This window comes from Physeter macrocephalus, chromosome 12, assembly GCF_002837175.3.
Source record: "Physeter macrocephalus isolate SW-GA chromosome 12, ASM283717v5, whole genome shotgun sequence".
NCBI classification, from domain to species: Eukaryota; Metazoa; Chordata; class Mammalia; order Artiodactyla; family Physeteridae; genus Physeter; species Physeter macrocephalus.
The window spans coordinates 14,071,965-14,083,093 of NC_041225.1; the positions used below are offsets into that span (position 1 = coordinate 14,071,965).

Consider the following 11,129-nt stretch of genomic DNA (forward strand, 5'->3'; position numbering starts at 1 on the left):
GTCCGGAGCCTGTGCTCCGCGACGGGAGAGGCCACAGCAGAGGGAGGCCCGCATACCACAAAAAAAAAAAAAAAAAAGAAAACTATAAGGAGATATCACCTCACACCCACGAAGAGGGTTAGTATTAAAATTAAAAAAACAAAACAAAACAGAAAATGACAAGTATTGGCAAGGATGTGGAGAAATTGGAACCCTCATACACTGCTGGTGGGAAATGGAGGTATGGAGGTTCCTCAAAAAATTAAAAACAGAACGACCATATATGATCCAGCAATTCCTCTTCTGGTTATAGAGCCAAAAGCTTTGAAAGCAAGATTGCAAAGAGACTTTTTTGCACTCGTGTTTATAGCAGCAGTAGTTGCAGTAGCCAAAAGGCGGAAGCAACCCATGTGCCCATCAACAGGTGAATGGATAATCAAATGTGCTCTGTCCATAAAATGGAATATTATTCAGCCTTTAAAAGGGAATTTGGACACACACTACAACAGAGATGAACCTCAAGGACATTATGCCAACTGAACTAAGCCAGTCGCCAAAAGACAAATCCTGTATGATTCCACTTACATGAGGTATATAGAGTAGGCAAATTCACAGAAACAGAAAGTAGAAGGGTGGCAGCCAGGGGCCGGGGGAGGGGGCAGTGGGGAGTTACTATTTAATAGGTATAGAGTTTCAGTTTTGCAAGATGAAAAAGTTCTGGAGATCTGTTGCATAACAATATTTATGTACTTACTACTGAACTGTACACTTAAAATGATTAAGATGGTAAAAATGAAAATAGGGGGAGAGAGGGTCAAATTGTGATACTGATCCATGGATGGGTGAGAGGATTCCATGAGATAATGTGCACTTAGCAGGCCTTTATCCCGTGGGCTGCGGAGATGATAACTAAGATGGAATGAGATAAGGCGGGTTGTTTCCCCAGCTTTGAATTTTTGTTCTCCAGAAGGCTCCTCTCCCACCCTCCCATTTGCCCACCTGACAGAGCTCATCCGGCCTCCCAGGTCCCCATCCCAGGCTGTAGCCATCTCGAGGACTGTCCGCATGGGCTCAGCCCGTGCCTCTGGGGCACAGAGTTCTGCCCTCCGGCCTGCTTTCCCCAGCTGGCGCTGGCTGTGAGAGGCTGCCTGGCTGCTTTCAGTGGCCTCTAAATAAACCACAGGGCCCCCAGTTCCTTCTGTCTGCAGGCTTTCATCCCACTGAATTTGCCCTGCATTGGGAGGGGGAGGGAGAGCTTGGGTGGGGGAACATGATGGCAGATGAGCCTCAGGGGTTCAATGCCAGCTGCTTCCAGCTCCAGTTCTGCCCCAGTCGAACCCCTTAGCCCCAGTGTGTCATGGGTGAAAGAGGGGTGAGGGCGGAGATGGGCTTCATAATCTCTAAAGATTCCAGATCTTTGGTGGCGGGGGGGGGGCGGGGGGGGGGCTCTGTCCTCCGAGTTCTGTCCAGCCTGGTCCCCTCCACAGGGCCACAGCATCCAACAAATTTAACATGCCTGAGTTTGCTTGGTACCTAACAGGACATTGTAAGCTGAGCGTTAACACAAGCACGTCTGTGTTTTTATGTGAGCTGGGACCTGGTGGTGGTATGTCCTGGCCTCTGAGAGCAGCACGAGGCTTGGAGGCCCTGGCGGAGCCCTGGCAGAGAGATCTTCGGCGAGACAGGCATCTCTGCTACCTGGCAGGAGGAGACCCCCAGCAGGGCTTGGACTCATCTGACTAGAAAGATGAGCAGCTGGTTTGGGAGGTGAGATCAGATTCCCGGGGCAAAGTGATACCACATTTGTCTTAATGAGGAGGAAAGAACAAAATCAAAGCATTCGTTAACACTTCAAAGAAGTTAAAAGAGCCCATTTGGTTCCCAAGTGCTACGTCTCCTGGCCGGTTAAGTGTCTGGTGGAGAATCCCATTATCCTACTCAGGGGGAAGATGCCAAGGGCTTCTCTTGCTGGCTGAGAATTGTGGGGAGGCCCCCTGCTCTTGGCGGGGGGTGCTGCTTCTGGATCCCAGCCTCTGATCTGTTTCGGAGATGCTTCTAGGGATTCATACTTGTCTGTGGACATCTTGATCTTCTCCAGGCTTTTCATATCCCTTCTGTATTTCTTTCCCCTGATGATTTTCTTACCGGCTCTTTTTGCTGTCGTTTCCAGAAGTTAATACTCAAAAGCCTTGATTTCTAGGACCAGTTCTGGACTTTACAGGAGCGAAAAGCAATAGGCTCAAAACTTGGCTTCATTATTCATTTGACTCAAACTGGTTTGGGGCAACACCTCTGAACCCCAGCCAGAAACATCCCCAAACGGGGCTCTTGCCTGGAATCTCACTGCTCACACAGGAGACTTGAGCGCACTTAGCAAGTGAGAAAGATGCCGTTCCCCTCCCCGCCCCCCGCCCCACCCCGGGGAGTTTCAGTCCAGGGCTGCCCCTCCTGAATAGAGACCCCCGAAGTGAGCCTGACCAGACTCTGCCACTCTGCCTCCATCTTCTCCAGACTGCTTCTAGATTCCCTTCCTTTACTCATGTTGCAACCCCCCAACCACCAATATTTTCAGAATCTACACACACATTCACCCATCCCTCTGGTTTCCAAATATTATCTTTATCAATACAGTGGTGTTTGCCTAAAATGACGGACAGCTGCATGACCTTTCTTTAAAGCCACAAATGAAAGGGGACTTAAAAGAGATGTGTGTGTGTGTGTGTGTGTGTGTGTGTGCACGCGCTCAAGTGCACGCCAGCCTAACGCACATACGCCTAATGGAAACCAGGATAAATTACAGAGAACGGCAATGTAATGATTACAAAAAGGTATACGAGGCATAACCCATTAGTGAGCTACATTTTGTTCAAAGCTGAGATACTCAGGCAGAATAACATGCCTTTGTGCCGGAATGCAGTCAGCTGTAGCAATGACTAATAATATAGTTGAGGATCTGTTCACATTTTTCCCCTTTTGTGCCTATTTTCATAAGTTAATAACTCAAGCATGAAATTGTTTCAGGCTGAGAACTGGTGGTGAGAGCACAGCAAACTTTGTGGGAAACAACTCTGTGTTTTTGTTGTTACTTAATTTAGTTTGGCTGTTTTTAAGTTAGAGGAGTGGAAATGTCCATGCGAGTTTTCTTGAGCCATGTGTGTTTGTGAAGCCCAAGAAAGTCTGGGATTGTGTTACACAAAGCACATTTTTACTGACTACAGATAGAAGTTTCTTTTCATACACGTGTGCTTCTGCTTAGTTCAGGTCGGGATCGTTGGCGGCAGGGGGTGGGTAGGTTTGGAAGAGATTGAATCAGAACGTTATAAATGACATCATTCTGGACTCACCTGCCTTCAACTAGAAAACTTCTATCCCAAGTCAAAGAGCCTGGTGAGCAAACAGCTGCCTTAAACAGCTGGGGGTGGGAGTAGGGGTGAAACCTACTGCTGGGTCTTAGTAAATTCCTGGAACAAAGGAAGGGGCAGAAACGAGATGAGTGATAGTAATGCTGCTTATTCCTCCAGGAGTCCGGTTTACTGAGCATTTTCCTGTACCCAGAACCAGAGAAAGTCCAACTGCAGGAAACCAGATTTTCTACAAGTCTTTAAACATTTTTCCTTCCTCTTCTTTTATTGGGGCAGGAGACTGAAAAATACAGAAAAATGCAGAGAATAATATAACAAACACCTAAGTACCCACATTCCAGAGTTAACAAATGTTAAGATTTTGTAATGATGACTCTAACATTACTGATAAAGTTGTTTTCTTTCCTTTATTTCACAGATGGGCCAAGTGCGGTGCTGGAGGGGATAGGACACGGCTGAAGGCTGAGGTGTGCAGCCTCCAGCATCTCTCTTCTTGACGAATTGGATCCCTACAAGGAGATTCTCAAGCTGGTAAGGCAAGCATTATTGTCCCACTTTATAGCTGAAGAGCTTGGGTCCCCAGTGGATGTGGACGAGGGCCTCCGTGTTCTAAGCCCTGTGCTGGGCTCAGGGGACAGAACAGAAGACAAAGCCCCAAGCAGCCCAGATCCCTGCCGGAGGGAGGGATACAGAGAGTGCCTGCGTGGATGGGAAGCAATTCCCTGCAGCCAGGGTCAGCTCCACCAGGCTCCTAATCCAGAAGCAAGCCAGCAAATTTTACTTAGGGAGACATTCCACAGAAAAATGTGTACTTCGTAGGGTATATTTGAATCAATGACTCAGTTACGGATCATTGCCAAAGAAAAACAAAATATCCTGCCACCCTGTGAGATGATGTGATGATTGTTATTTTTACTAGTAGATTGCTCCATTTATAAATCTTTGGTAAATCCCTTTCCCCAGCCAAACGGCATCTGAACCTGTGGAGAGTTAAAAAAAAAAAAAAAAAAAAAAAAAATAGAAATTGATGAGGGATGCGAGCTGGCCTTCTGTGTGTCCTGGAGCTTCTCAGGCTACAGCTCGGTGCGCGTTGCATCGGTTGAGCCCACGCTGGGTTGCATCATATTCTGCAAATTCACGTGCTCTCTGAGGGCGACAGGAGTCGGCTCGGGGTCCACCAGCTGGAATCTAAGAAAGCGCGGTCTCTAAAAATATCCAGCTCTACAGATTCACGTGGGGCCCAGGGGGCTTCTAGATTGACAGCTCCCTTTACGCACCAACCACGGGTTCAAAAAGAGAGGAAAAAAAAAAAATCAGCATGCTTTTTTGAGTTGATTGATTTCTAGCTCCGGAGAGTTTTCGCAGGTCATTTCAGAGTGATAGAAACTCCCCGGAATTATTTTAGGAAAAGTAAAAGACAGCAAAACTTAACTAGCAGCCAGGCTTTGTCCGGGTCTGCGGCTCCGGCGCGCGCAAGCGGCCAAGGTCACGGTTAGGCTGCGCCGGCACCTCTGCGCGGTCTGGCACGGACGGACGCGCGCCCGGCAGGTCGGTGGGGCTGCAGCCCGCCCCTCTGCAGCCCAGCCTGGAGGCTGCCTTCCCCCTCGCATCCCCGGAAGGCGAGGGGCAGGCACGGAACTCGAAGTTCCAAAGTGTAAGGGAGAAAACTGTGTCAGTTCGCCTGAAATGAAGCACACAGCCCTGGGTGTTCAGGGGCTCCCAGCCCGATGTGTACGAATTGTTCCCCCGAGCAATATACAGGGCAGTGTTTTGGGGGAAAAGTACTTCCTGCTGCTTCCAAAGACAGAAAAACCACAGGGTTCTGACATAAGGGCGTTGGCTTTATCAGCTTAAAGCAGGTCCTTCCTGGCCTCAGCCCGGGGCCCTTCCTACCACCTAGGCACAGACACAGTCAGACAGACACGCACAGCTCAAGCGCTGACACACACCGAGAGTTGTGTCCAACCCTCAAAAAACTGTTAGGAACAGATTGCAGAGTCGGGGTGCATTCTGCCTTCCTCTCTTCCGTTGCACTGGGCATCGTGCCGCCTTTGAAGTCACCTCAGTCCAAGGACAAGCAAACCTAAAGAGGGCAGTCTGGGGCCTCCAAGGAAACACCAGAAAGATTGTTTTTAAACCAGATTGCTTGACGTGAGAAGCTCACTACTGCTGGGGGTGGCCTTGTGGGACCCTGGAAAGCTGGCTTTACCAAGGCCCTGTGAAGAGGCAGTTGGGCAGGGAAGAAGTTAAGACAGTTCCTTGAATGGATTCCTTGAGTGGGGTTTGAAAAGATTTGGTTAAGGATCTCCCCATCATTTCTAAAAACCCGCTAGCCAAATGTGAGAATTCCAGTTGCGCCCTGTCCTCATGAGTGCTTATTACAGTCAAGACTTTCTGTCGTAATCATTCTAATACATGCGTAGTGAGAGCTCTTTGTGATTTGAATTTGCATCTCTCTGACTAAAAATAATGAGCATCTTTTCATATACTTGTTTGTCATTCATATATGTTCTTTGGTGATATGTCTGTTTAAATATTTTGCATATATACACACACACACATATATACATATATATAGAGAGAGCGAGAGAGAGAGAGAATTTTCAGTAAATACAAGCTGTTATTTAAAAGATCTTAATCTGGGTTTCTCTGATAGTGGTGATTAATATAGTAGAAGTGTGGTTGAAACAACGCCATAGTGAGCCTGACCTTGACTCACATGAGACTTCTAATCCATGTTTTTAGGAAAAAGAAGTTGAATTCATATTTGCATTAAGGAAGAACATTACCCAGTTTATTAAAAAAAAGACTTTTGCCCATTTTTTAAAAATTGGGTTGTTTTCTTATTATTGAGTCTTGGCAGTTCTTTATATATTATGAATGTAAGCCCCTTATTGGACATGATTTGCAAATGTTTTCTTCCAGACTATAACTTGTCTTTTCATTTTCTTAACAATGACTTTTTGTTTTTAAATTTAAAGAAGTCCAATTTATCATTTTTTTCTCTTATGGATTATGCTTTTGGCTTTGTATCTAAGAAATCTTTGCCTAATCCAGGGTCATGAAGATTTTCTTCTAGAAGCTATAGATATTTCAATCTATGATGATCCATTTTGAGTTAATTTTTGTAAATGGTATGAGGTACAGATCAAAGTTCACTTTTTTGGCCTTTGGATATCCCAGTGTGCCCTCAACATTTGTTGAAAAAATTTCTCCACTGCATTGCTTTGCACCTTTGTTAAAAATCAGTTGTCCATAAATGAGTCTAATTTTAGACTCTTGATTCTGAAGTTCCATTGGTGTTTGTGCTTGTCTTTACTCCACTGTCCTGATTATTGTAACCTTAGAAGTCTTGAAATCAAGTGATGTAAGTTCTTCAACTTTGCTTTTCTTTTGCAAAGTTGTTTTGATTATTCTAAGTCCTCTGCATTTCCATATGAGTTTCAGAATCAGCTTGTCCATTTCTACAGAAAATCTGCTGAGATTTTGATCAGAATTACATTGAATCTACAGATCAATTTGGTGAGAATTTACACCTTAAAAATATTGAGTCTTCTCACAGATATAGAGAACAAGCTAGTGGTTACTAGTGGGGAGAGGGAAGTGGGGAGGAGTAATATAGGGGTAGGGGGAAAAAGGGTTATTATGGGATTATATGAAATAATGTGTGTGAAACTTTTGAAAATTGCAAAGCATATAGAATTTAAAGACTCATTCAATTAAAAAAATCTTTTAAAAAATATTGAGTCTTCTAACCCATGAACTCAGTATCTCTCTATTTATTTAGGTTCTCTTTAATTTCTCTCAGCAATGTTTTGTAATTTTCAGTGTATAGATATTGTCCATCTTCTGTCAGATTTACCCTAAATATTTTATACTTTTTGATACTATTGTAAGTGATATTTTTAAATATTCAATTTCCAATTGTTCATTGAAAGTATACAGAAATACAATTGATTTTTTGTACATTAATCTCGTACCGCATATCTTTACTAAAGTCACTTTTTACATTCCAGTAACTTTTTGTTTCTATAGGATTTTCTGCATAGATTCTCATGTCATCTGCAAATGAGGACGGCTTTACTTCTCTAGTTCCAATCTAGCTCGCTTTTATTTCTGTTTCTTGCCATATTGCTCTGGATTGAATCTTCAGTACAATGTGGAATAGAATCTGTGAGAGTTTCTGATCTTAAGAGGAAAATATTCAGTCTTTCACCATTAATAATGATGTTAGCTATTAGTTTTTAGTAGATGCCCCTTATCAGATAGAGAAAGTTCCCATCTAGTCTTAGTTTGCTGAGAGTTTTTACCAGGAATATCTGTTGGATTATATCAAATGATTTTTTTGCATCTGTTGAGACCGTAGTTAACTAGCATCATCATTTAGCAAGTTTGAGTCAACTATAGAACATTTATCTCTTTTTACGTTCCTTTCCCCTCCCTGTTTATAATATAAGTGTCTTAAATATTTCTTCTACATACATTTTGAATCACATTAGCAGTGTTACAGTTTTTGCCTCAACTGTCAACATAATTTAGAAAAATTAAGAGGAAAAGGAAAGTCCATTGTATTTACCAGTATTATCAATATGTTTGCTTATTGTGTTGTTTCTTCCTTACTGACGTTCCAGAAGTCTTTCTTTTATTGTTTCTTTTCTGTTTAGGAAACTTCTTTTAGCCATTCTTATGTGGTATTGATATACCTGCTAGTGGTAAATATTCTTAGTTTTTCTTTTTTTGAAAATGTCTTAATTTCCCTTTCATTCCTGAAGGATCCTTCATTGGAAAGGACCTTGCAACTGAATATACAGTTCCGTGTTGGCAGTTCTTTTCTTTCAGCACATGAGAGTACTCTGGCCTCCATGGTTTCTAATGAAAATGTGCTGTCACTCAAATTTTTTTCCCTATAGGTAGTGTCATTTCTCTGTGTTTTCAATATATATATATTTTTCTCTTTGTTCTTCTGAAGTTTGACTATGATGTGCCTTGATATGGATTTCTTTGGCTTTATTCTGTTTGAAGTTTGCTCAGCTTCTTAAATCTGTGTGTTTTTGTTTGTGCTTTTGTTTTTTTTGCAAAACTTGGGGTGTTTTAAGCCCTTATTTAATTGAGTACTTTTTCAGTTTTGCCCTCTTTTCCTTTCTTACCAGAACTTGGATATCACAGAAGTTAGATCTTTGGCTGTAGCCAGACAGGTCCCTGAGGCTCTGTTCCTTTTTTTTTTTTTTTTTTCCCAGCCTATTTTCTTCTCTCTATTGTTCAGATTGGATATTTAATGCTGTCCTATCTTCCAGGTCACTGTGTTACTCTATTTTGCTCTTGCGTGCCTCCATTCAGGTGGGTGTTTTGGTTGTTGCTGTTGTTATTACTGTATTTTTCTGTTATAAATATTCCATTTAGTTCTTTATATTTTATCTCTCTTCTAATTTTTTAATTTGTTTCAAGAGTATTTGTCATTGCTCTTTGAAGCATTTTAATGGTGGTTGCTTTAAAATGTTTGTCAGATAATTCTAACATCTCTGTCATCTTGGTGTTAGCATTTATTCATTGGCTTTCTTCATTCAGTTTGAGGTCGTCCTGGTTCTTGGTATGATGAGCAATTTTCTACTGAAAGCTTGACATTTGGGGTATTATGTTTTGAGACTCTGTATCTTATTTCGATCTGTTTTCACTGGCTTCCTCTGACATTGTGGGTGAAGGTGGCGGGGTGGGGGGTGGAGTGGCAGTGAGCTCTCTCATTACTGCCATGTGGGGTGGAAGTCCAGGTCCCTCACTTGGCCTCTGTTGACACCCGAGGAAGGGGTCTCCTTCTTACAGCTGGGTGTGGGTAGAAGTGCTAGGCTTCCACTGATAGCTCCCCCATGTGGTGGTGTCAGAGTGCCTCGATGCTATCTATTCCTCACATGGCCTTGCTACCCCTGTGAGGTTAAGAGGGTCCTGACTCCCCACTAGGTCTCCCAGATACCACCCTTGCTCCTTGTTACTGCTGTGTGGGGACGAAAGTCCAGCCTCCCTGCGTGGTCTCCGCTGACACTGGGGAGGAGCTTGTGACCACTGAGTGGGGATGAAAGTTTCAGCTCCCTGCTCAGCCTTCTCAGACCCCACCCTGGGGTGGGAGGCAGGCAGGGTGGGGCAGGGTGGTTAGGGCATGTTTCAGCCTGGTGATGAGGGTGGACGTCAGGGCTCCCCTTGGCCTTTGCTAATGAAGGTAGAGTAGGGCTGCAGTATTTTCTGTGGTGTTTGGCTAGAGTGGAATAGTTATTGCCTAAAACTTTTCTTTCTTGCTGGGCTGGCCCTTTCCGGGCCATTTGGCTAGAGAGAGCAGGCTTTTGCGGGAGCTTCGTCTTTGCTCTCTTTTGGAATTTCTGGGTTCCCGGCTTCTTCAATACCTCGCCTGGGATACACAGGCAAAAAGAAACCAGAGAGCTCACCACTCTGTTCTACCTGTCCCGAGGTCCGTAGCAGTCTGTCTTCTCTCCACCTTCCAGAATCTTCTTATGTTTGTATTGTATATAATGTCCAGGGTTTTTAGTGGTGGGTGGCAGGAGGAATGGATAAGTATGCCTGTTCCAACTTTGTGGAAGTGAAAGTCCTCATCTCACTTTCAGGATGCATTTCGAAGTAAGTTGCAAATATTCACCCTTAAATACCTCAGCATGCGTGTTATTAATTACAGTTCAGTATTTGTTTATATCTTTCTTTTTTAAGATAAAAGTTGTACATACACTAAAATGCACACATCTTAAGTGGACCATTTGATGAGTAAAACCCACCCTCTATCAAGATATAGGGTCTGGTCCATCACCTGAGAAATTCCCTCATTCTCCTTCGCAGTCAATCCCTGTCCCCAGCCACCCCCCAGAGGCAAACATTGTTCTGCTTTTTAGCATCCTAGATTGTTTTGTTTGTTCTAGAATTCATGGGAATGGAAACATGCATCAGACACTCTTTTGTGTTTGGCTTTCTTCTTTCAACATAATGTTTTGAGATTTATCCATGTTTCGTCCTTCATTCCTTTTTACTGCTGGGTTGTATCCCATCACACGAATATACCACGGCTTGTTGATCTATCCTCCTGTCAAGGGATACCTGAGCTGTTTCCAGACCCTTTTAATCTGAGCATATTTTTTAATGGTCTGAATAAACCTTCATCAGAACACAGGGTCATATTTGAAAATGTCACTTACAGCTCTGACATACTGAGTTTTGTAGTTTTCTGAAATGATATAAAGAATCACTCCTTCATTCGTTCATTTGTTTATTTAACCACTATTTAGTGAGCTTGTTTTCGGTGCCAGGAGTCATTCTAGGCCGTGGGATTAGCAGGGAAGAGGACAGACTCAGATCTCTGCCTGGTGCAGCTGGCATTCTAGTGAGGGTAATGGAGAGGCACAATAAACCAAACACGAAATAGACATATAAGATCGGTTAGCAATGTGTGCTATGAAGGAAGAATAAAGCCAGGTGCATGGGTGGAGCCTGACAGGTGGCCCAGGGGTAGGTAGGATGTCATTTTAGCTCCAGAGGTCAAGGGAGGGCCTCGGAGGAGGGCAGGGAGGATTCTTAGAGAAGGTGAGGTTTGAAGACACGAGGACCTTTGTTTAAAAGTCTATGTTTGTCTACAAATAGAACTACCATACGACCCCGCAATCCCACTACTGGGCGTATACCCTGAGAAAACCATAACTCAAAAAGAGTCATGTACCGCAATGTCCACTGCAGCTCTATTTACGATAGCCAGGACATGGAAGCAACCTAAGTGTCCATCAACAGATGAATGGATAAAGA

At 43.6% G+C, this 11,129-nt stretch overlaps 1 long non-coding RNA gene across 5 annotated transcripts in view; it reads left to right on the forward strand.

The window, feature by feature from the left end:
• Nucleotides 1–11,129, forward strand: part of LOC102975843 (uncharacterized) — a 271,154-nt gene that overhangs the window by 110,980 nt on the left and 149,045 nt on the right. For all 5 annotated transcript variants that reach the window (XR_003682313.2, XR_008618796.1, XR_003682311.2 and 2 more), the window contains 2 exons: nucleotides 1,570–1,746; nucleotides 3,760–3,872. This is a non-coding gene — a long non-coding RNA (uncharacterized lncRNA). The remainder of the gene's footprint in view (nucleotides 1–1,569; nucleotides 1,747–3,759; nucleotides 3,873–11,129) is intronic.